Raw genomic sequence first — 14091 nt, forward strand, 5'->3', positions numbered from 1 at the left:
TGAAACTAACACAACATTGTATAACAACTATACTCCAAAAAAAAAAAAAAATCCTCCTCTTGGGAGAAATCTCATCAAAAAAAAGATGTGTCTCTTTGATTTTGGCACAGACTTTGATTTTGTTTTGTGAGCCACTCTGAACATCTCTTTCTTTTAATACATAAGTGAAACACATTTACTTATTTATTTATTTTAACATCTTTATTGGAGTATAATTGCTTTACAATGGTGTGTTAGTTTCTGCTTTATAACAAAGTGAATCAGTTATACATATATATATGTTCCCATATCTCTTCCCTCTTGCATCTCCCTCCCTCCCACCCTCCCTATCCCACCCCTCTAGGTGGTCACAAAGTACTGAGCTGATCACCCTATGCTATGCGGCTGCTTCCCACTAGCTATCTGTTTTATATTTGGTAGTGTATATTTGTCCATGCCACTCTCTCACTTTGTCCCAGCTTACCCTTCCCCCTCCCCGTGTCCTCAAGTCCGTTCTCTAGTAGGTCTGCGTCTTTATTCCCATCTTAACCCTGGGTTCTTCATGACCATTTTTTTTTCTTAGATTCCATATATATGTGTTAGCATATGGTATTTGTTTTTCTCTTTCTGACTTTACTCTGTATGACAGACTCTAGGTCCATCCACCTCCCTACAAATAACTCAATTTCGAGTGAAACACATTCATATATATATATATATATATATATATATATATATATATATATATATATATGTATGTTTTTTTTTTTTTTTTTTTTTTTTTTTTGCAGTACGTGGGCCTCTCACTGTTGTGGCCTCTCCCGTTGTGGAGCACAGGCTCCGGACGCGCAGGCTCAGTGGCCATGGCTCACGGGCCCAGCCGCTCCGCAGCACGTGGGATCTTCCCGGACGGGGGCACGAACCCGTGTCCCCTGCATCGGCAGGTGGACTCTCAACCACTGCACCACCGGGGAAGCCCCATTTATAGTTTTGATGTAACAGATACATTTGCTTTGCATTATGTTAAATTATTTTGGTTTTTTTTCTCTCTCTTCTTTTTTTTAAAGTCTTCCACTATGTGGTTTGCTTTTGGCTTTCTTTTTGTTTGTTGGTTTGTAGTTCTGTAATGTTTTTTAAACTTTTTTTTTTGCCATCCCACGCGGCTTGCAGGATTTTAGTTCCCTGACCAGGGATTGAACCCAGGCCCCCCACAGTGGAAATGCAGAGTCTTAACCACTGGACCTCCAGGGAAGTCCCTGTAGTTCTGTAATTTGTAAAGGTTTGAATTTTTGTTTTAGTGTTTACTTCCATAATTGTAATTTTCCATGGCTGCCTACTTTTCTAGGCATATATTAGTTCCCAAACATGAACTAAATATAAATTAGTATCATCTGTTTCCTAAAACTTCCTCTTCTTTTCTCTATTACCTGATGTTACCCAATGGATTGAAGAAAGTGCTTCTTCTGTAGTGTTAAATGTGTCTCTACTTAGCAGTGTCCTTAAGAAAAACTTCACCATCTTTTCCTTGAATTTCTGCATTTCTGCATTGTGGTCCTTATTCAGTGAGGTATTTATTTCATTAATATTGCATATAAATTCTGGTAAAAGCATGGTCACAGTTTTCATCTGCTCCCTGGCACTGTTTTTCTGGTAAAGGTTTTTGTCTATTGGTAAGTTTTGCTACTCTCTCCTGTTTTTCATATAGTAAGTTTGTATCCATATCTTATCTCTTTATTATTCATATTTTAATCAGTTTATTTTCCTGGATGAGCTCCTTATGGCTGCTCCTTGGTGATGGTGGGAGAGGGTTAACGGACGCCCAGACTAGCCTTCCAGACTTCACAATCCAAGGGTTTTCTTTGTTTTGCTGCCACAGAGACAGACTGCTTCCTGAAAATATAGCTCATCTGTGCCTTTTTTTTTTTTTCCTTTTTCTTTTCCGAGTATAGCCTCATTTCCTCTGTCTTTCCAAATCAAATTGAGTCCTGGAGGGCTTTTTCCTCCAGCCTGTTTACCCCAGTTTCTGCACTCTTTGTGACAAACAAGAGTTACAGTACTTCAGGAGGAGTCCTCGTCTTCAGGAAGCATATTTTTTTACTGGAACTCACTGAAGTCTACCTCTGCTGGGCTTTTTCACCCCATTTTTCTTCTTGCTACTTCTTCTTGTGCAACCTCTGCGTCATTTCAGCTGCTTTTGAGGGCTCTTACACAAATTTTGGAGTCTCTAGACTATAGGTGTCCTGGTTTTACCAGAAATGGAACTTTTAACTTAATTCTCATTTTTGCTTTTGTAAGATTTTCAGTAGGAGAAGTAGTTATCTTGGAATTCTTATCCAATTTTAAAATATGCTGTTTCAGAAGCATAGGTCAGGGGCAAAGTGAAGTGCTTCTGGAATTTGTTAGATATACAACTTCACCCACACACTTCTCAGCCATGGTAAACCTGGGGGGAGGAATGGGAAACCTTCTGTAATTGTCACTTTTAGTTTTATGTTTTTAATTCTGGCTCCTCTCATCCTCAGAGTCTGGGTATCTGTCAGACAGCTAGGGATGTGTTTCTGAGTTTCTTTAAGACAGTGACGTCTCTCAGATTATGCAGTCACGTGAGAGACAATGAGGCAGTGCTGTGACATCCTATGTGGCCTGGTGTTTGTGCGTAGTTCTGTCCCCCACGGATTTCACACCATCTCCATGCTCCCACCTGCTTATACACAGACACAGCTATAGAGGATGGGTAAGAAAATAACTGTGGATAATAGACTGGCCTTTTAAAAACCACCAGTCGTACTATAGAATCAATGAGCATTGCAGAGAATGGCTAGGTCACTATATGGAGAGCAGTCTTTGTTTCTGGGTAACCTGGAAGGTGTAAGCATTCCATGAGATTTGATATGTTTACTCACATGACATCATACCATTCCTATCACTACCTTTGAAGGTCAAGGACAAGGTTATCTATGTATTCCTTTTATTATTAACCTTTAGAGTCACTTAGCTGCTTAGCAACACTGTAGTACATTTTGTGGGTTATGGTCAGTCACGTTGAAGGCAGAAATGGTTGGGGGATGGGTTGAGTAGTGATAGCAATAAATATGAAAAAGCTTTTGCACAGCAAAGGAAACCATAAACAAGACGAAAAGACAACCCTCAGAATGGGAGGAAATATTTGCAAATGAAGCAACTGACAAAGGATTAATCTCCAAAATTTACAAGCAGCTCATGCAGCTCAATATCAAAAACACAAACAACCCAATCCCAAAATAGGCAGAAGACCTAAATAGACATTCCTCCAAAGAAGATATGCAGATTGCCAAGAAACACATGAAAAGCTCAACATCACTAATCATTAGAGAAATGCAAATCAAAACTACAGTGAGGGCTTCCCTGGTGGCGCAGTGGTTGAGAGTCCACCTGCCGATGCAGGGGACACGGGTTCATGCCCCGGTCCGGGAAGATCCCACATGCCGTGGAGCAGCTAGGCCCGTGAGCCATGGCCGTTGAGCCTGCGCGTCCGGAGCCTGTGCTCCACAACGGGAGAGGCCACAACAGAGAGGCCCACATATCTCAAAAAAAAAAAAACCAAAAAACTACAGTGAGGTATCAACTCACACCAGTCAGAATGGCCATCATCAAAAAATCTACAAACAATAAATGCTGGAGAGGGTGTGGAGAAAAGGGAACCCTGTTGCACTGTTGGTGGGAATGTAAATTGATAACAGCCACTGCGGAGAACAGTATGGAGTTTCCTTAAAGAAGTAAACATAGAACTACCATATGACCCAGCAATCCCACCACTGGGCATGTATCTTGAGAAAACCATAATTCAAAAAGAGTCATGTACCACAATGTTCATTGCAGCTCTATTTACAATAGTCAGGACATGGAAGCAATCTAAGTGTCCATTGACAGATGAATGGATAAAGAAGATGTGGCACATATATACAATGGAATATTACTCAGCCATAAAAAGGAACAAAATTCAGTTATTTGTAGTGAGGTGGATGGACCTAGAGTCTGTCATACAGACTGAAGTAAGTCAGAAGGAGAAAAACAAATACCATATGCTAACACATATATATGGAATCAAAAAAAAAAAGGTTATGAAGAATGTAGGGGCAGGACAGGAATAAAGATGCAAATGTAGAGCATGGACTTGAGGACATAGGGAGGGGGAAGGGTAAGCTGGGATGAAGTGAGAGAGTGGCATAGACTTATATATACTACCAAATGTAGGAAGCAGCTGCATAGCACAGGGAGATCAGCTCGGTACTTTGTGACCACCTAGCGGGGTGGGAAAGGGAGGGTGGGAGGGAGATGCAAGAGGGAGGAGATATCGGGATATATGTATATGTATAGCTGATTCACTTTGTTATAAAGCAGAAACTAACACACCATTGTAAAGCAATTATACTCCAATAAAGATGTTAAAAAAATAAAAATAAAGAGCCAATATATTAAGTTCTGTGCTGTTGGTGTTACAAAGATGAATCAATCTTCTGCCTCATATGCAAATGGAAGGCTGCAGGCTAGCATTTATTGAACACCTATTACGTGGCAAATATTGGGCTAGGCATTTTACTTAGTTCTTTTAACAACTCTAATGTGTAGGCACCACTAGCCGTATCTTAAAGAGGAGACATCTGGAGCTCAGAAAGAGCCCAGATTCGGATCAATGACCTCAAAGCTCACCCTCCTTCTGCCGCACCACAGTGGTTCCATTTCCATAGAGGGAACAGGCATGGGTACCATTCCCTGATATGGAAGTGACGTGCTGAGACTGGAAATGAAACCAGGCAGATTGAGGGTTCCCGATTTAAGTACCTGCGTTAAGGTGCCCTGGAAACCTGGGTCCTAAGATACTGTTTGAAATTCTGTCTGTGTCTGCGACTGGAGAGTGGCTAGAAGGGAAGTACAGGTTGAGGGATTAAACACTTTGGGGGGCACTTAATGCCAGGAAGATTAAAAACTAATAACAAAACATAAATATTATCCAGAATGCATTGTTTCTCACTCAGAAAAATATGTAAGCCAGCAAGTCTCTTATTTTTCTTTAAGAGAAAGACTATAAAAGTGTGTCTCATGCTTCTCACTCCTCAGGGGTTGGTCTCACACTTCTTGGCTTGGCATTGCTGTGGGAAATCTGATGCTCCCTGTTGCCACTCTAGTGGAGAATTCAACACTTGTTCCTGGGTTGGCTCTTCCCAACCACCTCCATTCTCATGGCCTCACCAAGTCAAAGTTATCTTCCCACTTGAACATCATGGGTCTTTGTGTTGAGTCTACTCTACTCCCTTCCTCACATGCATTGGCTCTCCGTGCAGGAATTTGAAGTAGAACTTTGCCGTGTGCCATTTCCCATGTCACGTGAAGATGACATGGCTGTGTAATTAAAAAGTTTAGCAACACTGACATTTCTGTGTTTGTGCTAGAATTATCTCGATATTACTAGGTACTGAAGGATGCTGCCACCTGCTAGGAACATATACTTATGTTTGAGCAAAGGTTAATGAGTCTATTTCAGAAAAAGGATTCAGGTGTGGCCTCAAGAGTGACTTGGTACATTCTAAGTTAACCAAGCTGTGTGTTCTGAGAACTAGGTCACTTTGGGGTGAGATAATTTGAAAGTTCCTTTCAGGGAGGTGGTGGGTAGAATAGTGGTTTGATTGATGATTTCAATCTTACATGTAAGACAAATGTTCTCTGCCTTGACTAGATGCTCAGTCTTACAGGTCTGTGGGCAGATATTAATTCTGTGTCAAATTGTACATTCGTAGGGGTGCAAATGTCCCTTTATCTTAATCTCTGTTTATTTGTCTTTGTGTAGCTCAATGCTCTGCATAAAGGTGGCAGCCATTGATAGGGTATATACACAGTGACTTAAATTGTACTTATTGAGTATAAACATAGGTTGATAAATTTGATACCATTTAATCACGCTCACCCTGAATATCAATTTTCCATTCTCTGAAGGTCTTATTTAGTTAAATATGATGGCCAAGCTTTTGAGAATCTTCTAAAGCCATGAGCCTTTGGGGAAAAACATTATTTTCAGTTACCTATTTGTTGAGGTGTTTTTCTCTTAGATTTACAAAGAGCAGTAGCATGCCATTGAAAATTACTCTTTGGACAAACAAGACATCCTTCTCAAATCAGGATGGTGGCTTGACCTGAAGGAGCCTCTTCACCTCCCAGAAAAGCAGAGCAGTGAAGCTTGTCTCTTACTCAACTTGCCTTACTTTAAGAAAGGACTTGTTAGTTTAAAAATAGTCATCTTTTATTCCTTGCCTGTCAGGGCCTCTCTGCCTTCTCTCAAAAGCCAGCATTTACTGATGTTCTTTGATTGACACCCTCCTCAATACTAAAAGGGAACAGAGAATGGGAGAATATTTCATTTTATTGACAGGCGCTGAGACCTTGTCAGGGACAATTGCTTAGCAACCTCTATGGTGCCACTTTGGGGAAAAGGGGGGGAAAAGGACAGAATTACATATAACTAAGAGGAAAACATATGTGACAAAGGCCAACTATCATAAAACACTGAGTATTTGTTTTTAAGTGGGTCTTTTAAGTTAGCAATGTCAGTTGTAAAATCTGCACAAATTATCTTTTTCTTCCCTTGGGTTGTTGGATTACTGCAGAGTTGAGATAATGTTACATTTTTGCAAAATGCACATTGATGTAGGGAAGTGAAAAGGAGCTGTGTTCAGAGAAAGGCAACCTGGGTTCCTATCTTGACTGTCCTTCTGGCCGATTGACTCAGTGCAGGCAACTTGACATTCCTGAGCTTCATGGATAAAATTGGGAAAACTACCCTTATGAAGATTACACAGGTTTATATTTAGAATTACAGGTTTATATGCATGTGGAAGGGTCTTGAAAATTGTCAAGCACTTATAAGGAGTTCTTATAATTGTGCTATATTGGGACACAGTCTGTGTATCAATATATGGTGCATTTGTAAGTTGGACATAAATATTTTATTGGTATGGAAAGAACACTGGCTTATGTTTATAAGTATTTTTCAAAGTGCCTTTGAAAACATTATACCATCTGATCCTTATAGTTCAGTGATACAGAATAATTATCATTTCCTTTTTTCAGTTAATCATTTTTAACCCCATCTCTAGGTATGGAATTTGCCCACAGCTACTCTGGGGGCTGGGCAGGGGCTTGATCAAGTCAGCTGGTCCCAAACCTGTAGCATTTCTACTCTTTTTTCAATTTCTGTTGCTACCTTCAACTACTTTTGTAATAAGATTATGTAAACGAGCTTTTCCCAAATTATCTGTGGTGAATAACCAGTTTTTAAAAATTCTAACGTGCCACACATGGATATTTTTGCAAAATACAGTGAAAATGAGATATTAGAGTCAATTTCCTGGTTTGGACAATGTACGAGGGGTAAGATAATGCCATTGGGGGAAGCTGGGCAAAGGGTACATGGGAACTCTCTGTACTACTTTTGTAACTTTTGTGAGTCAGCTTACATCACAAAAGTTATTGAGAATAAGTTATTAGAAAATAAAAATAAATACAAAATGCAATTCTTATAATTTAATCATTGGAGTCAAACAGATGTAAAATTACTCTGTCAAATTTCTATAAAAGTTTCTAAATGCACGCTCTCGATTTCTACATTTGTTTTGTGGTGGACCAATAACAGAGAGGTCCATCGACCACATGAGTGTGAATGTTAATGGAAATAAATTCCTCTTCTGTTCAAATAAGTAGTTCCTGAAGGAACTGTGACTACAACTTTCAGGTCCATGGAAGAGAATCTGATTGTCCCACACCTTGTCCTGTCCAGTCAACTACGGCAGGGTGGAAGGTAAGATCATGCTGCGGCCCAACTTATAAGTGAGCATTAGTTTTCAGGAGCGGCAGGGATGAAGAGAAAAGCTCAGAAAGTGACCAATAAATAACTCAATATGTGACCAGTTCTAGGAAGGCAAAGACGAGCCATTGGTGGAAATAACTGTAGATCACTGTCCAAAACTACCAATTATTAAAATACTACGAGGTGGGGAAGAGGAACTATGGGAATTCAGAGAAGAGAAAACGTCTCCTTGGGGAGATGACAAAGTTTCTTGGAGTGGGTGGCATCTGAGCGACTGAAATCATCCTTGAAGAAAGTGTGAGGTCTGACTAGAGATAAAAGGGGAAAGTCATTGTTGGCTTTTGTACAGATTGTTATTTTAGGAAAGTCAGTCATTTAGTGGTGGGGAGGATGGATTAGAGGTAGGGGGTGATGAAGCCAAGGTCAAGAAGGCAACCATGAGGCTGGTGCCTGGGAAGGATTACAAATCCTTGAAACAGTGTTGTGGAATGGGAAGGAAACGGACACAAGAGAGATTTCAGATGGAAAACAGGACAGCAACCGATTCGATGCAGGACATTAATAGTAAGAGATCCAGGAAGAGAAACACATTTGGGAGGAATAAGAATGAGTTCAGTTTCAGTTATACTGCTTTCCAGGGGCTGGTGATGGTTTAGACGGTGGTTTCCTCAGACAGAAATATGAGTGTCCAGAAAAAGTCCAGAGGATGCATTCACCGCCTCGGTACCTTGAATACCGTCATTCAAAAAGGTGCATTCAAATCCTATCTAAATGCGACCTTCTTCGGAAACAGGTTCTTTGAAGATGGAATGAAGTTAAAGTTTCCAGGTGAAATCATCCTGGATTTAGTGACAAATCCTGATAAGCATCTTTGTAAGAGGAAAGAGAGGGAGATTGGCACACAGAGATACACAGGGAAGGCTTGGTGGAGACAGGCAGAGATTGGAGTTATGCTGCCACAAGGCCAGGGAACTCTGGGAGCCACCAGACACTGGCTGGAGGTGCGAGGGGAGAAGGACTCCCCACTGGAGCATGGAGTGGGAGTGAGGCCCTGCTGACACTGTGAGTCAGACTTCTGGCCTCCTAAAGTGTGAGAGAATAAACTTCTGTTGTTTTAAGCCATCAGTGTGTGTAATTTGTTATGGCAGCTCTAGGAAACTAATACATACCTCTTTGAGAGCTCAGTATATCATGCTGTTCTTGTGTTGTGAAGTAGAGGGAAAATGAAGTTCTTTATTCATCTTTATTAGCATCTTGTTTCTGGGTGTTTTCAGAGGTGGCTTTTCTTGCAAGTCAGCAGAGGTGGAAATGATGTCGTTCAGAAGAATGAAGTTTCAGACACCTTAGCAAGTGTGAAAGTGATTGACTTACAGATTGATCCACCCTCTCCCCCCATTGCACTGCTTTAAATATTTCCTTCCTTTTTTCCTTCCTTCCTCCCTCCCTCTGTTCTTCTTCCTTCTCTTCTTTCTTCTTTTTTTTACAGAATCTACAGAATCTCTCTACATTAGATTCCCTGCCATAAAAAGAAAACACAATTCATTAGCTTCAAATTCATTTTTCCATTTCTAACTTCCAGTCAGAACTTAGGACCTTGAAATAACCAGTGTTTCCACATTCAACAATAACCAGAGTCCTGTACACAGTTAGCCAGTCCAGTCTTATTCTGGTTAAAGATGTGATTATTTTCCTCTTGGGCCTTGTGGAGTGTTGAAAAATAACTTGCAGGCTCTTCTAACCTAATTGCTCCTGTCAGTATTTTGTTAGATGTTACTGCCTGGAGAGCCGGTGTTCTGTTGGATGCACGGCCTAACACAGGTTATGGAACAGAGTGGGTTTCCAAGTATGTTTGTTGACCTAAACTGTTGGCTGAAGGATTGGATTTGCTGGCCTAATACTGCATAATTCTTAAAGTGAATTTTCCTCATGAGACTGGAAGCATTTAAATGTGTCCTCAGGCTTTCATGAACTTAGGAAACCACCATATGTTTGCATATCAGTAAGAGTGCCCTCCATTGCAAGTATCAAAGAACACAAGTCATTCTGGTTTCAACAAAGGGAGTGTATTGGCTTTTGGAATAGAAATCCCAGAAGTGTTGACTTTAGGTGATCAAGCAGCTCAGTGATGCCCAGAAGGAACCAGTTTCTTCCTGTTTTCCTGTTATCCTGTCCATGGTGTCAACTTTATCCTAAGGTGGGGTCCCCTTTCGGCTCTAGGAAGCAGATGATATGAAAGACAACTACTTGCCTGTTTGTTAATGTCCCTGGGGAAGAATATCTCTACCTAAGCTCTCGAACAAAAATCCTGAGCATTCTTCTGATGGGACCAGTTAGGGCACATGTCTATCTTTGAACCAATCTCTGTAGCCATGAGTTATAATTACACTACAAGAAGAACCTCATAGCTGGTTTAAGGGTGTCTTGGCCTGACTTGAAAGGAAAGGGTAACTGAGCTCCCCTTTTGTTTGGACCAGGCTATGTTAGCCCAGGAAGGCTAAGAATGATAAATAAGGTTATACTTGTGTCTGAGTACATTGCACTGGACCATATCCTTTAGTTATATTGTATATTATATAAACTCAGAAGTGATGCTGTACAACTGACCCAAACAGGGGAGCCCCAAGACTTACTCAGACTAGCTAAACTGCAGAGCAGTCCCCGCCTTTATGTGACCTTATTGATGTGACTTTACTCTCTCTAGCTTACCATCTGTAACTGTGGGTCTATGGTTTAGAAGTTTGTAATTCCTTTGGAGAATACGGTCAACCTCTCTGCTGTATATGTTTTTACTACCCTGCCTTCCTTGTGTATCCTTCAATTAGTAAACCCTATTTGATTTGCCCAAGCCAAGGTCAATGTTTGTTCTTAGTGGGTCTGAGTCTACTCTTGACGTTTGCCACTTTGGTGGCAGAGCTAACTGTCTTGGGCCAATTCTGAACCACTCCTGGAGCTGGGGCTGGGGTTAGTCCCATCTAAAGCACAAAGCCTTCTACAGTGAGTCAGGGCTAAAACTGATGCTGGGAGAGGCTATCACAGTGCCTACTCATTTGCATTGTCTGCTCAAGTTATGATGGATATTTTACTAGCTGTCACAGGGCCCATGACTGTCTTCCTTTTGCAAATGAAAAGACTGTGAGATTTCAGTTTCTAATTTGAATTATTTATCAGTCTAATATGGATTGTTTGTATAAAGAATATTTGGAGGTGCAAGAAATGTTACTGGAGCCAGCATGCCATAGGAAGATGGCTTGGATTTGTGCTTTCTGGAGACTCAGGGCTTCCCCGAGATGTCTCATAGCTGAGCTGGACCAGGAGCAGTGAAGCTTTGGAGGCCAGCCCTGCTTCAATCACGGTGCTGTTTCTTAAATGTATCATGCATGTTGTAGTGATCGTGCGGGATTCCATTTAAGACCCGGCGCTGCTAACAAGCAGGTTGAAAACCGCTACTCCCTCCTAGCTCTGTGACCAGGAAAAAAAAAAAAAATCCCTTTTCCCTCTCTGGTCCTCCATTTCCTTTACTTGTAAAATGAAGGTGCTGGATGAGAAGTGCTCAATAGCCCCTTCTATCTTCCACAGTCTATGATTTTGTAACTTTTGCCTTTGGCCAAGTTGCATGAAAACTGATTAAATGACTACCTTTGAAGTTATTAATTCGGCACAGCTTCCCCATCTTAGTGAGTTTTCAGCTGGCTAACGCATGACAGTCATAAAATGCCAGCGTTGCCTGCGTGGGATGGAGTTAACAGTGTGAGGTTTGCTAAGTGTTTCTGTGCGATCAGTATGAAAGCAATCACATCTCCAGAGTGCGGAAGGTCAGTGCCCTGTTGCTTCCAAGCCTCGCCACACTAAGGGGACATGAAGGGAACTGCCCCCTGCCAAACACAAATCAGGCTAAAAAATGAATGCCCTCTGCAGTTGCAGTCTGCTAGCTCCGAATGTCAAATGATATTACTTTGGGAGCCTGTTAAGCCCCCTGCTCAGAGCACAGCAGTGTCTAAATCCCCTCATCTCATTTGATTAATCTGAGAGACTATAGAATATGTTATTAGGCACAGAAAACATGACTGCAATATGATAGTCTGCAGTATTACCAAGCATGGAAATTCTTTGAAGTCCTGATGACTTTTCCTGGTTCCAGGTTGCTTGAAAGTGGGGATGGGGAACCTCGTTGATCTTAGTGAATTAGTGTCCTATGTGAAATAATGTTAGTGAATACATACATAAACTTAAAAAAAAAAAAAAGGATTATAGAGTGAATCACAACCCTTATAGCATCAGGACTCTTCTGTCCAGAAGAGGGGACTCTTTCTTTCTCTGTCTTTCCCTACCCACACTTTAAGCCTTGGAACACACACCTGTACTAAACAGGAAGGAGACCATATATTTAACAGTGGTATTTCTCATTGGTAAGGTTACAGATGATTTTTTTTTATTCTTTGTGTTTTTGTATGTTATACATTTTTTATCATGGACACATATTGTCATAAGAAAATATGTTTGAAATGGTGTTTTATTTCAAAATACATTTTCCTTTGTTCGTTGTAAGGTGAGTCTTTTCTCCAGAAAGGTCCCTGAATACAGTCTTTTTTCCCATTCTGCTGAAATGGAGGAAGGTACCTGAAATGCTGTGTGAAACAGATTAACTGAGCCCTGCCTGGGAAGCATCCCGCGTCTTCCTTTTCAAGACCTGGAGCCACTGTGGCCTGACAAGCAGTGAGAAATGTGATAATAAAGACGATGAGCCACTCCAGGGCTGGATTTCATTTCCAGCTTAATTAAATCCTAGAAACACACCTGACCTCCAGCTTTGAAGAGCTGCCACAAAAGCCAGGTGCCCTCATCAGCTCGGGCTGGCCCTGCGGTGATTGTAGGATGGCAGCCTGAAAGGAGAGGGCAGAGGGAGACAGGAGCCATCGGAGATGAAACAGTTGAGTCAGGAGGCAATATTTCAGAGGAAGCTGTTTTATCCCGTGGGCGATCTCTTTGCCCCTGTGCTTAAAAGCTGAATAGCAATGCTAACCTACAAATGTCCTGAATTGAAAACTTTTCCAGTGGCACTGCTGCCCCTGCCACTTGACCTCCCCCCAGGTCCTTGACCAGCTCCTACCCCCACCTGGCATGGTAAATGGGGTACAAAATGCACTTGGTTGGCACAAGTCCTGACTTGCCCCTCAGTCCATGCAGGTTGACTGGCTCCTGGTTGACAAATGTGTGGCTACTTATGGTACTTCAGGCCCTGTGGCCACCTGATGCTACTGCCTGGGGTCTCTGTGTTCGATGTCTCAGAGACCAAAAATCCTCTTGAAATGCAAATAAAAGGGAAAAAAAATGCCATGATTAATTGAGCCTAGGATTGTACAAGGAACTTAAATGACATCGTCTCAGCTAGTTTTCATGACCACTTGTGACACATGATCGGAATTTCACAGGTGAGGAAACAGGGCTCTGAAAGGGTAGGTGATTGTTGTAGCTCTAAGAAGCAGAGCCTGAGACAGGGATTTGGGTACTTGGGTTTTATGAAGGGGCTGCTACTAGGAGACACCTGGATGGAGGCAGGGGGGCAGGGGAGAAGAGGGAAAGGGCAAGCAAGGATATAGTCTCAGGACACTCAGCCTTGGCCTGAACTACAGGGAACCCTGGAGTGTTAACTTCACCATGGAATGGTCCCCATCCCGAGGCCAGGAGGTTGACTGACCCCTATCCATCATTGCTGTGGGTCATCCCTGGTGGTGGGGACATGGCTCCTGAGGCCAGGAGGCTCACGTCAGCTGAGGGCAATTCGCTGAAGGAAGGGGCCAGTTGGAGCTCATGACGGTCAATACTCATAATATCTGGGGGTTGATGCCAACCTGTAAAGGGGCTCTGGCAGGGCACCACCAGCACCCACTCATCCACAACGAATCCATGCTGCTTCCCTTCAGAACCTAGAGATGACTTTGGGAGTGGGGTGACACAGGTGGGTGGCTCTCATTCTTGTCGAGTGTGAAGATTGTCGAAAATGTGCATGAAATATGCGAAGCATGGGAGATGCCCAATAATCATTGAAAAGAGGAAGAGTCCTTTGACCCTAAGTTGTGAATATTTCTTCCTCCCCTTTGATTTCTGAACATATTGTACCTTCATGAGAGCTGCCGTTATATTCAGAAAGTAAAACCATATCTATCTTTGACTCAAGTGGGAACTTCTCAAGGGAAGAAATCTTGCCTTATTTCATGGATAACACACCTGCTTGTACATATGTCTTGTCCATAGTAGGCTAATCAACACTGATTGAA

This window comes from Grampus griseus (assembly GCF_964374135.1).
Source record: "Grampus griseus genome assembly, chromosome: 10".
NCBI lineage: Eukaryota > Metazoa > Chordata > Mammalia > Artiodactyla > Delphinidae > Grampus > Grampus griseus.